The sequence below is a fragment of the Drosophila arizonae genome, chromosome X, assembly GCF_054131065.1.
Source record: "Drosophila arizonae isolate 15081-1271.41 chromosome X, UAZ_ARI_1.0, whole genome shotgun sequence".
NCBI classification, from domain to species: Eukaryota; Metazoa; Arthropoda; class Insecta; order Diptera; family Drosophilidae; genus Drosophila; species Drosophila arizonae.
In genome coordinates this window covers 24,162,083-24,175,018 of record NC_142927.1, presented here as the reverse complement: position 1 = coordinate 24,175,018, position 12,936 = coordinate 24,162,083, and the positions used below count along the sequence as shown (strand labels likewise).

The following is a 12,936-nucleotide window of genomic DNA, read 5'->3' as shown; positions in this document are numbered from 1 at the left end:
TTTTTTTTTTTTTTGTTTTTTTTTTTTTTTTTGGCTTTTATTATTGTTCTCGGCCGTGCACAAGACCCAAACAGAATACGTTGCCAAGGCTGCCGAACGAGTAGCCTTTTCTGATTACACTTTTCATTTGTTGGGCGTAGCATCGGGAGTTAAGTTTGAGACATTAACTGAAATGTCCGTTGGCTACTTCAACAGATTTTTGTAAGGGAACGAGCCAGACAACACTTTAATAACCTTTTTAGATGGGAAAACCCTTTAGCTTGGCCTAATTCAAGTCCAATTCTTTATTGAGTGGCTCAAATGTCCCTTTTACTTTCTACAGCCGAATTTGCAGGTGAAAATTCTAGAGCACTACTGAGTATCTTCAGTCAATGTCTGCAAAGGCTGCCTTGTGATTTTTACAGCTATAATTTGGGGAGTTAAGTTTCAGATATTAAACCAAATGGTTTTCGCTGTTGCAACAGATTTTTATTGCATATAGCCCGTCTATACACATGGGAAGTCATATTTTTCGCTCTGCCCAAAGCAATTCCATGAGCCCTTAAGCTACGCTTGCCTGGACTCCTGCCACCCTGCAGCTGCAGAGCTTGCTTAAAGCTGGGCATTACCCTAAATTGTCTCAGCTTTAACTGCACTTGACTAATTACTTGATTATCCGATGCCAACGAAACTCGTTGCATTTTGGTTAGAACTCAACTTTTGCCCAGGTCAAAACTGGGTTAAGGCTCATCATATTCGAGCTCAACTGGGCTCGTCTGCCTGTCAATGTTTTTGAATGTTTTTCCAAATGTGTGCGTGTGTGTGTATGGGATGTAGCTTGCCCTCTCTATGGCATGTATGCTGTTGCATGTGCAACCAAATGCAACAATAACATCGACATTACCATGCCTCTCATTCATCTCTCTCTCCCTCTCTCTCTCTCTCTCTCTCTCTCTCTCCTTCTCACTACAGCTCAACCGCTCGTGTGCCCCCCGCGCGATTCTCGGCATCTATTTTACAGCAGTTTTGCGCTAACCAGGCAACAATTGTAATTGTTGCTGCTGTTGTTGCTTTGACATAGCTCGCAGCATCGTGCTACATAATATGTTTTGCTTATTTGTTTTGGCTTTGCCCCTTTGACCCTTACGACTGCCTGGGCTCCGCTCGCCCACCAACAGCCACATACACAATTGTTGCAACAATTACACAAAACACAACTCAGAAAACAAAGAGCCAACAAAGACAATGCTTTTTTCCTCTCTCCCTCTCTCTCTCCCAATGTGTGTGTGTGCCCTGCTCGAGGTTAGGTGGCATAACGAACAGCGGGAATGTTTGGCTAGGGAAAACAGTTGGAGCCGGAGGACTCCAGAGCAGTAGAAGACAAAATCTACGTATACGTAGTTGTGCATTGAATTTATATCGATGCGGATTGCATATCTCTGAAAGGATGAACAGGATGAGCTAACTCTGCAAAGGAACGGCAAGTCGACGGAGAAAGAAAAGGTTCGGGCTACTTCAAGCAATAAAGAGACTATATCGCAGCTTACATTCACTAATGGCACAGAGACATAGGTATGGCATACCAAATGCAACTAGTCCAGTCAAATAACGAACCCTTTTTCCTGTTTTCACTGTTTCCTTCGACCAAACAATACGAAAGCTAAAACCTGACACAGATAGTGGAGTGAAATGTGTGTGGGGCATATTGAAAGATTGCTTCAATTTGGGAAATTAATGATTGAATTGAACTCGGTTACTGAATGCTGTTTAGGTCGGCTAGAGGTGGAAACTCCGAGGGAGCAGTCGGTAAGTTATGCAGTTATCTGTCTGTTAAAGTCGGTTTGACTTAGGCAGCGACTGTTGTTCAAGTTGTTTATAGAGCCAGCATTAGCCCATTCCAATGGTTGCCCTGGGCCAGGTTGCGCCTAGCTAATTGATTGGCATTTCCGGTCGCTTTCACGACCAAAGAAAAAGCCCAAACTAACAAAGGCTCCGTGCCCGCACTCTCTCATTCTCTCTCCTGCTACTTCTCGCGATATATGTGTAAATATACAAGTTTATATATAAATATCATTATATGTATGTATGTATATATATGCATAAATATGCGCATAACTGTGTGCATATGCATATGCTTAACCTTGATTGTGGCAAGACGGTACTCAGGCCTGGGGTCAGAATTGGGTTTCTCAATCGACCCTCTGTAGCTGTCTTTGTGTCTGTGTCTGTGTCTGTGCGTGAGCCGCTCGGTTTAACTGCCTTGGGCTTTCAACTAAGTAGGCCAGGCATTTGATTAACCAGCCACGAAGTGCCGCAAACAACGAAAGTTGAGGCCAACCCGAAGCAGTCATACTCTAGACTATATAATACATGGACGCTGAGCTTGTAAGTTGTATTGGAAAACGTGACGAAAAAACTTTCGATGTAGGAAATTTAAATAATAAGCATGATAAGTTCTGCATTGAACAAAGCAATTCAGGGAAGAGTTTCCAGACCGCCTAAGCTTATTGGTTTATCATCAATATGATCTAAGATTAGGATTGATCCAAGTATGTGGAGATTGGACAACACCTCTATGAGTAGGGAGAGATGGAGTTTCAGCAAGTTTAAAAAGCCTGAGGGTGTTAAATGGATCCTAGGCAGCTCAGTCAGAAATGATTCTGTGAGTGTAGATACGTAGCGAAAGGGAGAAAGAGCGAGACTGAGTGATAACAGGTTAAAATAAAGGGTATTACGGCTCTATAACTCCACATATGGAAGTAAACTGCTCAAGTATGAGCGAGAGCCCTTAGATACTATCACATTTAGCTTTGATTTAGTATGCAGAAATGAACGTTTTGGGCGGCATTAATATTTATCGAGCTATTCATCGACAACACACGTCAAAGTTAATTTGGCAACTGGCACAAGTCGTGGCCAGAGCTAAAGACGTGAAACAGTTTCGTTCTTCAATCCTATTTAATTTGTGAAACGTTCCATTGGCTGAGCTATTAAATGATTTGAAATAGATTTGGCTAAGACATTTTATGTCGCATTCGGACACGCACAATGGAATCAATCACATGCTCATTCGTTTAAGCTACTGCTCTATAAACGACTCATAAATCAATCAACTTTACTATGGTGTGGAGCGGATGGCTGGATGGCAGAAGATGTCCTTTTCTATTTTGAGGTAAAGTGAACGGCAGCCAAGTGGAACGGTCTGACTGGTCAGTCAACCAGTCGAGGCTTTTGCGGGGTTTGAACTTGCGTTTCGGAACGTGATTTGACTTGATTTAACTTGATTTGATTCGATTTGATTGTTGCGGCGGCTTATCAGCTTTTGGGTGTCCGCACGCTTCGATGCACTGCTGTTGCAGTTCGCAACGCGCCCGGCCACGCCCCATGTGCCGCACCGCCCCTCAGCCCCAGTATCGATTCGCTGTGGCCCGGGTCCCCGTGTGCAGCGTACCTATCGTCTCCCTATCCAATTAGAACTGTGCCCAAAACGTGCAGAGCAATAAAACACATGGACACACGAACCGTTGCACACCTGGCCAAGTCTTTGCACCTTGCTCCACTGCTTGCCCTTACCCCGCCCCCCGTCGAATACAGCGCACGCAAGGTCAGTGCGGCGCACGTAAGTATGCAACACATAATTTTCTCTTGAGTTCTTTTTCTTTTTCATTGCTGCAGCGCGAAATTGCAAAACGTCATTTCGTTTCAGTTTCAGTGTCTAACACGACGCCAACCCCCGCCCACCACCCACCGCCCACAGCCAACAGCCAACAGCCCACAGTCCACCGCCCCTCCGACCTACCCCTGCACAATCCGTGCCCGGTCGCCCGTGGCCCGTGGGCAACTTGCCACGGACATGGCGTCTCTTTGCATGCAACTTCTTTGCATTGGCCTCAGCAACATATTCCGTATCCTTGTGCTGTTGGCTCGCCTCCTCGCCTGTTTGCCTCCACGTGCCACGCCCACACTTGACGCCCCAGTTTTGACGCCCGAGCGACAAGCTAAAAATAGCGCGCCATACAGCAGCCAAGGGTTGACGGCTGCTCGAAGGCGTTGTGGGCGTGGCCAGTGAAGAGTTTGGCTAGCACTGTGGGGCGCACTCTTTGAAGTTGCGAAAGCGTCAGCTAGACGCTGACGCGATGTGCTGCCAGCCCCATAGGAGCCCTACGACCGAAAACCTAATCCCAAATCGAAAATCGAAAGTGTGCCAAGCACAGACAAGAAGAAGCAGATGACGACGACGACGACGACGACGATGAAGAAGAAGAAGAAGAAGAAGAAGCAGTAGCAGCACCAATAGCAGAGCAAATGGCAACACAATAGAAAATTGTGTCATAAAAACTTTTTCGATTGCGCGAAGCGACGCGTCGCGCCAGCAAAAATGAAACCAAAAAGGCAATGAATGAGAACTTGATGGGAAAGAAGAAGAAATGAGAGTCATCCAATAGTGGGGCAGATCTCTCGAAACAATATTTAGACAAATTGTTCTCATGAGAGCTGCACTAACTCATAGTAGATGCGGAATTGTGAGCACGTTCGGTCAACATGGTTAGAATTAATTGTCATTGCTATTAGCATTATCGATATAATTAGTGCTATTTGGATTCATCTTAGCATTATAATTGATTTTCGCATTTGCATTAGCAAAATATGCATAATTTGTGTGTATATTAGTATTAGCATTAATGCTGATATTAGCTCAATAGCAATTTTAATAGCAATCAATTTGAAAAACTATATTAGTTCATTATACCCTGAACCCATTTTCAATGGGAAATCAGGGTATAATGGTTTTGTTAAAAGTATGTAACAGGCAGAAGGAGGCGTGGCAGACCCCCTCGTGCGTTGGATGCATGTGTATGTATGTGTGCATAAAAGAAGTGCAGAATGATTAGAATATCAGCTTGGAGGGTTCAGGGTATCTCCTAGTCGAGCAGTCTCGACTGGAGCTTTCTTACTTGTTTTTTTATTAGTATTAGCGTTTGCATTACTGCTGTCATTGTCGTTGTCATTGTCATTGTCATTGTCATTGTCATTGTCATTGTCATTGTCATTGTCATTGTCATTGTCATTGTCATTGTCATTGTCATTGTCATTGTCATTGTCATTGTCATTGTCATTGTCATTGTCATTGTCATTGTCATTGTCATTATTATTGTCATTGTCATTGTCATTGTCATTGTCATTGTCATTGTCATTGTCATTGTCATTATCATTGACATTGGCATTGCCATTGTCATTGTCATTGCTACCTCTCACTTTGTTTTTTCACTAAGGCAATAAAATAAGAATCGTAAATTTGATTCACATTTAGCCATTACGTAAGATACTTTACAAAGTCGAATTTAATAATTTGCAAATATGTTATATGTATTTAAAGAAAAATTAAATACTTTTCGTGTTATTAAAACTCGCTTTAAGGCCAATTAAAGCATTTATATAAAGATACATATGTTTGTGCACAAACTCTGTAAGTTTCATGTCGAAATGCCTTTGAAAGAGTAAGCGACAGCAACGGCCGCAGCTTTCATGGAAAAAGTTGGAAAAACTTCAGAACTTTGTCTTGTGGCTGAGCTGATGATGGAAGACGCAGAAACGGAGAGTCGGAGAATTGGAGGCTGAAAGGAAGGACTTCAACATCGACATCCACTTCGACTTCGACTTTGAGTTCGGGTTCGACTTCGACTCGGGCACAAAATTGTGCTTTGTTTTAGTCGAGCTACCATATTTACTTGTCATGTGGCTAAAAGCAAAGGCTCACGCCAAAAAATATTGACACAGTAAGCAAGCACACACACAAACACACACACACACAAGCACATGAATAAGGCAAACAATGGGCCAAAGTAAGGCAAATACGAGGCACGACAAATCGCAGGCAACAACAATGGACGCCAGCAGCAGCAGCAGCGCTGGGGATGGGGAGAGGGGCAACAATGGAAAGAGGGGATTGTAATAGTTTTACAGCGCCAGCCGAAAAGTATGCTGGGACTTTTGGGCACACGACTGGCTGGCGTCTACAGTTTGGCAGGCACTGTTGCTTGCTCCTTGCTCCTCGCTCCTTGCTGACTGCCATGTGCTTTAATTTTTAATTATACGCCGCGTCGAGCACTTGCCGACTCCGTTAAAAGCTTGGCATGCCTGCCACACAGCATCCCCACCTCCGATACCGCCCACTTTCCGCCCCGCCTCCCCTCCCTCTGCTCCATTACAGCAGCGGGCAAAGTCATAAATTAATGCGTGGCGTGTTGTTGGCTATTAAAAGCAATGAGCAAGCGAGCGCATGTGAGCGTACAAGCTGCTTAGGCAGCAGCTCTCACACACACACACACACACACACACACACACACACACACACACACACACAGTCACGCATACACACGCACATTACGTATTTACATAAAGAAAAAAATAAAGCAAAAGAGCAATAAGCGAAGACCCGAATAAAAATTTACATATTGCGCACGTGCTTGACCGAGCGACGCTGAAAAGTATGCTACAAAAATAGGCGACAGGACGGCGGCAGCGCCAACAACGTCCACGCACAGTGGGTCAAACGCACTCACAGTTGATTGCATTGCCACCTTGTGCGCAACTCAGAGCATAGATCCAAGCACTAGACTGAAACTCGAGCCCTGATGATTCAATTACTCCAAACTGTCTAAGTAAAAAAGTTGAGCCACCAAGAAATCCGAGCTACTCCCATTAGAGTGTGTGCGTGTGAGGCCAATAGCATTGACAGCTGTCAAAGCTAACAGCTGTTAGTGGAAAAGTTGTAGGCTAAGGTTCTTGAAGGTGGAACAAACATATAATAAGAATATACTAATTAATTAATTCAGTTTATATTTCAAATGCGTTTGCAAGTTTTTATTTCGATGACTTCAAACTAAGCATTTTCTCTGAAACTACGTAAATTAAATACAGTCAAGTCTCGATAATTAGTAGCCCGCTATATCAAAAATAGCGATAAATCGAAAAATTCTATTCCATGAAAAAAATCGATCCCGTTAATTTGAATTTCTGCGTAAATAAAAAAAAAAATTATCCCATTGCCATTTCGAATTGATTTCTAATTTATTTATTATTTGCAATAGGTTTTTGTACTTTAGCCGGGTGTTTTGAGCTCCAGCTGATATAAATATGTCAGTCTCTACTTGGCAAGTCCCGGATTGGGATTAGAATATAATGCTACAAAACTCTATCGAAGGCTATGTAAATCGAGTTAATCGACCTCACAATTGTAGAGGAACTAACTCACTCTCAGACTCTGAGCTGACTCTGTACAACAATTCAATCGAATTTGAGTGTATATCTCTGGCTCTAGTCTAGAATTTAAAACTATATCAATATATCTTGTACCGAATGCTCTTTAGTTAATCTCTTGAGCTACAAATTTGACCTATTATTTACAACACTTTCATTCAATAAGCAAATGTTCAATTTAGCTCGTGAAATTAGTTGATCAGGCCCATGGTGCGGCGTCCCAAATGGCCCGGCTCAGCGCTATTCAAACTGTCGCTCCGGGGTTTGACAGGCGCTGTCGATCCATACACATGTGTTCGTGCCGCTGGGGAGCCGTAAAAGTCAGCCACTGGCTACGAGGGGGCGCATCAGTTAAAGGAGGCGTGGTCATGTATAGACTGTTAATAAACATGTTTTGATACGGCAACCGCAGCAGCAGTGGCAGCGGCAGCGGCAGCGGCAGCAGCAGCAGCTTCGGCGATATCTTCGGGCCAAGCACTTAACACAAGGTCAACGAGGACAAGGACAGGACATGCCAAAATCGGCGGAGGTCAGCAGGTGGTCAGACACACGCCTACACCAAGCTACCATCACCCCCCCCCCCCCCCCCCCCCCTCTCTCCTTACACCCACCATTATGGCTTGCAACGGCATGCATGCAAGAAGTAGAATATGAAAGAGAGAGAGAAAGAGAGAAAAAAGCTATGTGGGATAGGAAATTGATGGAGGCGTCGCTCATTTAAGCAGGATGCAGGAAGCAGGAAGCGGCCGGTTAGCTGTTGAGCGCTAAGAGGAAACGGAAGGCAGATGGACTTTCAATATGGCCAACGGATATGGCCAACAGCCTGCAGCCACCATGATTTGTTTTTGCGCCCTCGGCACACGTGACACGTGACAATTGTATGAACGAAAATATGCATGTACCAGAGCAAAACACCACACGGACCCCCTCCCCCCCAAAGTCCCACAGCCCCACAGTCCCGCAATCCACATTCGCATAAATATCAAGTCCATAAATTGCAAATATTTGTGGCCTCATAGCTTTGCAAGAATAGGAAATACGAAATACGAAATGGAAAGGCATATGAGGTCAGCCATATGGCAAAAAACATTTTCAATTCCAATTCGATTCGCTTGTAGTACTTGGTCTTGGTAGTACAGGTCTTGGGACTTTCGCAAAATATGGAGAATCGCTAGACGTGGATTCACAATTCGGGTAATTGTCTGCGCCATGCTTTAGCTGCTTGACAGTTCGGGGTCTTTTATCTTATATCATATATATCATTAAAACTCCCTATATCTTGATCTACTCTACCATATACCAATTGCAGGAGACTGAGTTGCACACATACATATGTATGCATGTCACTGAGTAGCGCTCAAATGGCTTTTGCCGCATAATTCATCAATTTTTATCTTGGCAAGCGATTCTCCAACTTTGTTTATAAGTCCCAAAGAGTTTGGGCAAATTTTGAAAGTCATTCGTACAAGTTAATTTCTTCTGTAGGTTGCTGCCTTTAACATGTCTGGAGAGGAATTAAGTGAACATTTCTTTGTCACTCTCCTTTACTCCACTTTTTGTCTCCCTCACTCTCTCACTCTCTCTCTTTAAGCCAGTGCGTCATGAAGCAACTCAATTTGGGCGTGCGTACATTTCTAGCAGTCATCGTAGATAAATGGACAACCAAATTCCGTAGGTTTCATTGCCACCTCCTGCTGTTGGCTGCCCAAGCAGCTGCCGCCAGTCGAAGCCTCCTAATTCGTCCCAATTCGTGGGACCCAATCTCATTGGCCAAACTGATTGATTGGCTTTTGGGTTTTGGCTCATGCTGGAGCCTCGCCGCATGTGCTTTTGGCTCTGGTTATGCAATAAATATACATGTTCGATTCAGCTGGGGCAAGGGTAACAGTTAGTCTAGGCGCTTGGGCCACGGCTCGGGTCGCCTATGTAGACGAATCAGTCAAGCAATAAGCGTGGGCTACACTTCATTAGGCACAACAACTGTCGCACAGAGACACACACAAACACACATACACGCACGCACCGAACCCATTTACGAATGTCATATTAAATATGCAAAAAGAAATCTAAAACGTTTCCGAAGTGAATGCATTGCGGCTGCGATACCCTGTAAACTGAAGTGAGACTGAGATAAAGAATGAATGGGTTTGATAATCAGAAAGAGCTATAAATATCGTATAAATAATATATGTATTAATTGATATATCCACTTAATTTAATTATTAATTTAATAATTACTTTATCGACTTTGCTATGCAGACAGAAATGCCAATGAGACAAGGGAAGGGAAAGAGAAAATTCATTAAATAACACACTTTATCTATATATACATTCTTCTCTTCGATGATACCACAAATGAGAAAATTTCGATTTTTACAGAAATCATAAATGAGATATTTATCGTTTATAACCAGTAGAGAGATCTTAAAAGAGAATTTGAATACTCAACATATAATATTGCAATCATACACATCTTAATTCTTAGCTTCGATAATATGGGAGATTAAAAAAATCGATTTTTATCGAAAAACAAAACAAATAGAGATCCGGTTTGATATCGATTCGCCGTAATAGGCCTGATGCACAACTTTTATAACATTTTCCATTTTTCCACTACCAATCGATATTTAACGACATAAATAATTATGATAAATATCTGGTATAAGTTAAATATAGACTAATTGTGTATGGAATATGATGTAGTTAATTAGATATCAGGGTTGATATCGATTTCCTCTACAGTTTTTGTGACACTTTTCACATTTCAATTGAATATTCTGGATGATTTACCATATTTGATTATTCTGGAATATTATCCGTATAACCATTAAATATTCTAGAATATTATTCGACAAATCATTGAAATTTCTTTTTTGCTGATTTTGAACAACTTTTCGATATCCCCAGTATCCTGCCAAAAACGAAAACCCATTGAAAAGGGATATAGAGACTTCATATGCCGCTTCAAAAACAATGCAACAATGCAAATCAACTAACCTCATTTCAAGTGTTAATTTCTCAGTCAGATGCTGAACGGGTATGTAAATACGCAGAATAGCGGGTTTTGCAGGCAATATGAGAGCAAATATACACCAAGAGAAACAAATGGGAAACGAGAAACGCCAACAACAAATTTTCATACTGTTGCTGTCACAAGAGTTGGCTTTTTTTATTTTATTTATTTATTTTATGTTAACAGTAAAGTAGCCTACCAAAAGAAACAACATACAGACACACGCACGCACGCACACAGACACCTCGCCTTCCTTTCCCCATGCACGGTCCCTACTTGCTTGACCCATCATCCAGTTTTTGTCTCTCTCTCTCTCTCTCTTTCTCTTTCTCTCTCAGCTGTTGTTGTTGCCCATAGATGTGCTTGTCATTTGGCTTTTGCTTCTTCTTCTTTACTTTTTTGTCACTGTGTTTGTCACACTTTAACACACACACAGACACACACAGACACTCACACACGCAGGCGCCCTTTTTTGCAATTGCTTTAAATATTTAAGTAGTTTTCAGTTTCAGTTTCCTGTTTTATTATTCTCTCATTTCGCTAACCGCACACACACACACATACACACACTTGTAAGTCTGGCTGTGTGTGTTTGTGTCACGTTGCCTCTCACTCAACTGCGCTGCTGGCGTCGCTGCCGCTTTATTTGCCTGCTGTCATTCTTCTGTTTTCTCTAGTTCTTCTGCTTCTTGCTTTTACTGTTAACCCTTTTGTATTTGTTAGCCACGCAACATTGGCGCACTTCATTCAGCTGCAGTGGCTGCCAAACTGTACGCGTGTGGTGCGGTTGACACTTATGCAACCGCAACGCCGCTGCACCACTGTCTACGTCGACGTCAACGGCGGCGTTGGCAGCGACTCTCTTTGATTCTTTGTTGCTGTTGCATAGTTTTTGGCTGCACTTGAAAAAGCAGCAGGCGACCAATTGTTGTTGCTGTTCCTCTTGCTGACATAATTGTGCTCTGTGCGTGTATGCATATATATATATACATATATATGTATATCTAAATATATAAGTGCCTCTGTGTGTGTGGTTGTCATTCCTTTATGCCTTAACAACTGACACACATTTCAGCTAACTACAACAACAACGAAAGCAGTCGAAGTTTTTGCTTTGTATCTTGCTTACATTTTTTGCTCAGCGTCGCCACCAGCAGCGGCAGCAGCAGAACTCTCTAAGACAACAATTACAAGTGTGTTTATGCCTCTCGCTCGCGCATTCACGCCATGCGTAACTTTCGCACATTACGCTTGGCCTCGCCGTCGACGTTGACGCCGCTTTTAGCGGCGAATTTCCAAAAAAAAAATGAAGAAAAAGTAAAAAGAAGCAGGAGCAGGCGAACTCAACTTCATTACACAATACATGAAGTACTCAACCAAAAGAGAGAGAGAGAGAGGCAGAGTTCTCTGTACGGTTGTGTGTCTGCCTGTGTGTGTGTGTGTGTGTGTGTGTGCGTGTGTAAGTTAGCGGCAATGGCTCTTTAGTGATTACCTTTTGTTGCTGTTGCTTTTTGATTGCTTTTATGTGGATAATAATAATGTATTCCTTTTTGCTTTGCTTTGCTCTTGCCTGGTTCTTGCTTTCTTGTTGTGCTATCGCTGTCTTCCACTTGTTTTGGCTTTTCCTCTATATTTTTGTGTTTATTTTTTCTTTGCTTTTTATATTAATTTTGATTACTTGTAACGCGTATTTCGCTTTTCACTTTGTTTTTTACTTTCCACTATGAACATAAATATAATAAATGTAAAAAGATAGAAATATATATATATATATATACATATATACCTATGCATACATATATATGTATATATGTACATACATACATATACATATGTATATGTCCAATTTATTATATTTTTACACCGCAAAAAAAAAAAGTATGCAAATATTGTGGGAGTGTAACGGGAAAAGGGTTCGGCTATGTGCAACAATTGCCGACTTAAACGTGGATTTGGCCAGGTTTGCAGGCTTCAAGTCCGCGCCACTTTTTTGGTTATTCTGTTTTATTTGGGTTTTCTTTTGATGTGTTTTCAAAAAAAAATGTATAAAAAAATACAAAAAATTTTAACCTAGTGCACAAGAATTGAATTTTTCTTATTTCTTTTTATTTTATTTTATTTTTTTTTTTATTGGGCAACGCTTTCAGTGTAGGAATTCGCTTGAGAATTAGCTCAAATATGTTGCGCGCGGCTACGCACCTAAAAGTAGACTACGAACCCGTTACGAACTCGAGCGGCGTCGAGCACAAACGCTTTGTCCTCAACTCGCTCTCGCGCTCTCGGCCGCTCTTTGAGTCGCGCGCCCACTCTCTTTGAATATGGATGGAACAGCTGTAAGCAAAGCTACAACTCAAGCTCAAGCTTGAGCTGTGCTTTTCGGTAGCTTTCGCCAGCTGTTCGGTCTGGTTTGCAACCACTCAACGAAAGCTCAGCTTGCGCTTTTTCTTGACTAGCTTTGAGGTAGCGCCATCTGGTGTTTGTCAGCCAATACTTGCGCCTGCGTCACTTGCGTTTTCCCACTTGTGTTTTCCCTTTACCTAGGGTGGGTTTTCGCTTTGCATTGGGGTGGCAAAATAACCTCAAACCAGGTCCCGATTCGGGACTCCCGAATCTGTGGTCCAGTTTCAAGAGACGCGTAGGCGGCAGCAGGCGTGCAGCTTGGCCAATAAACCGATTAAAGATTC

The 12,936-nt window shown here is 42.5% G+C and overlaps 1 protein-coding gene across 16 annotated transcripts in view; it reads right to left on the bottom strand.

Annotated features, from left to right (window-relative positions):
- Positions 1–12,483, bottom strand: part of eag (potassium voltage-gated channel protein ether a go-go) — a 74,623-nt gene extending 62,140 nt beyond the window's left edge. For 15 of the 16 annotated variants that reach the window (XM_018015248.2, XM_018015252.2, XM_018015249.2 and 12 more), the window contains exons 1-2: positions 12,323–12,482; positions 11,745–11,973 (exon numbers count right to left, since the gene is read on the bottom strand). The gene's annotated coding sequence lies outside the window, so the exon portion shown is untranslated. Of the gene's footprint in view, positions 1–11,744; positions 11,974–12,322 lie in introns of all 16 variants that reach the window. The other variant, XM_089475295.1, reaches the window with a different exon arrangement.
- Between the last annotated feature and the right edge of the window lie 453 nt (positions 12,484–12,936).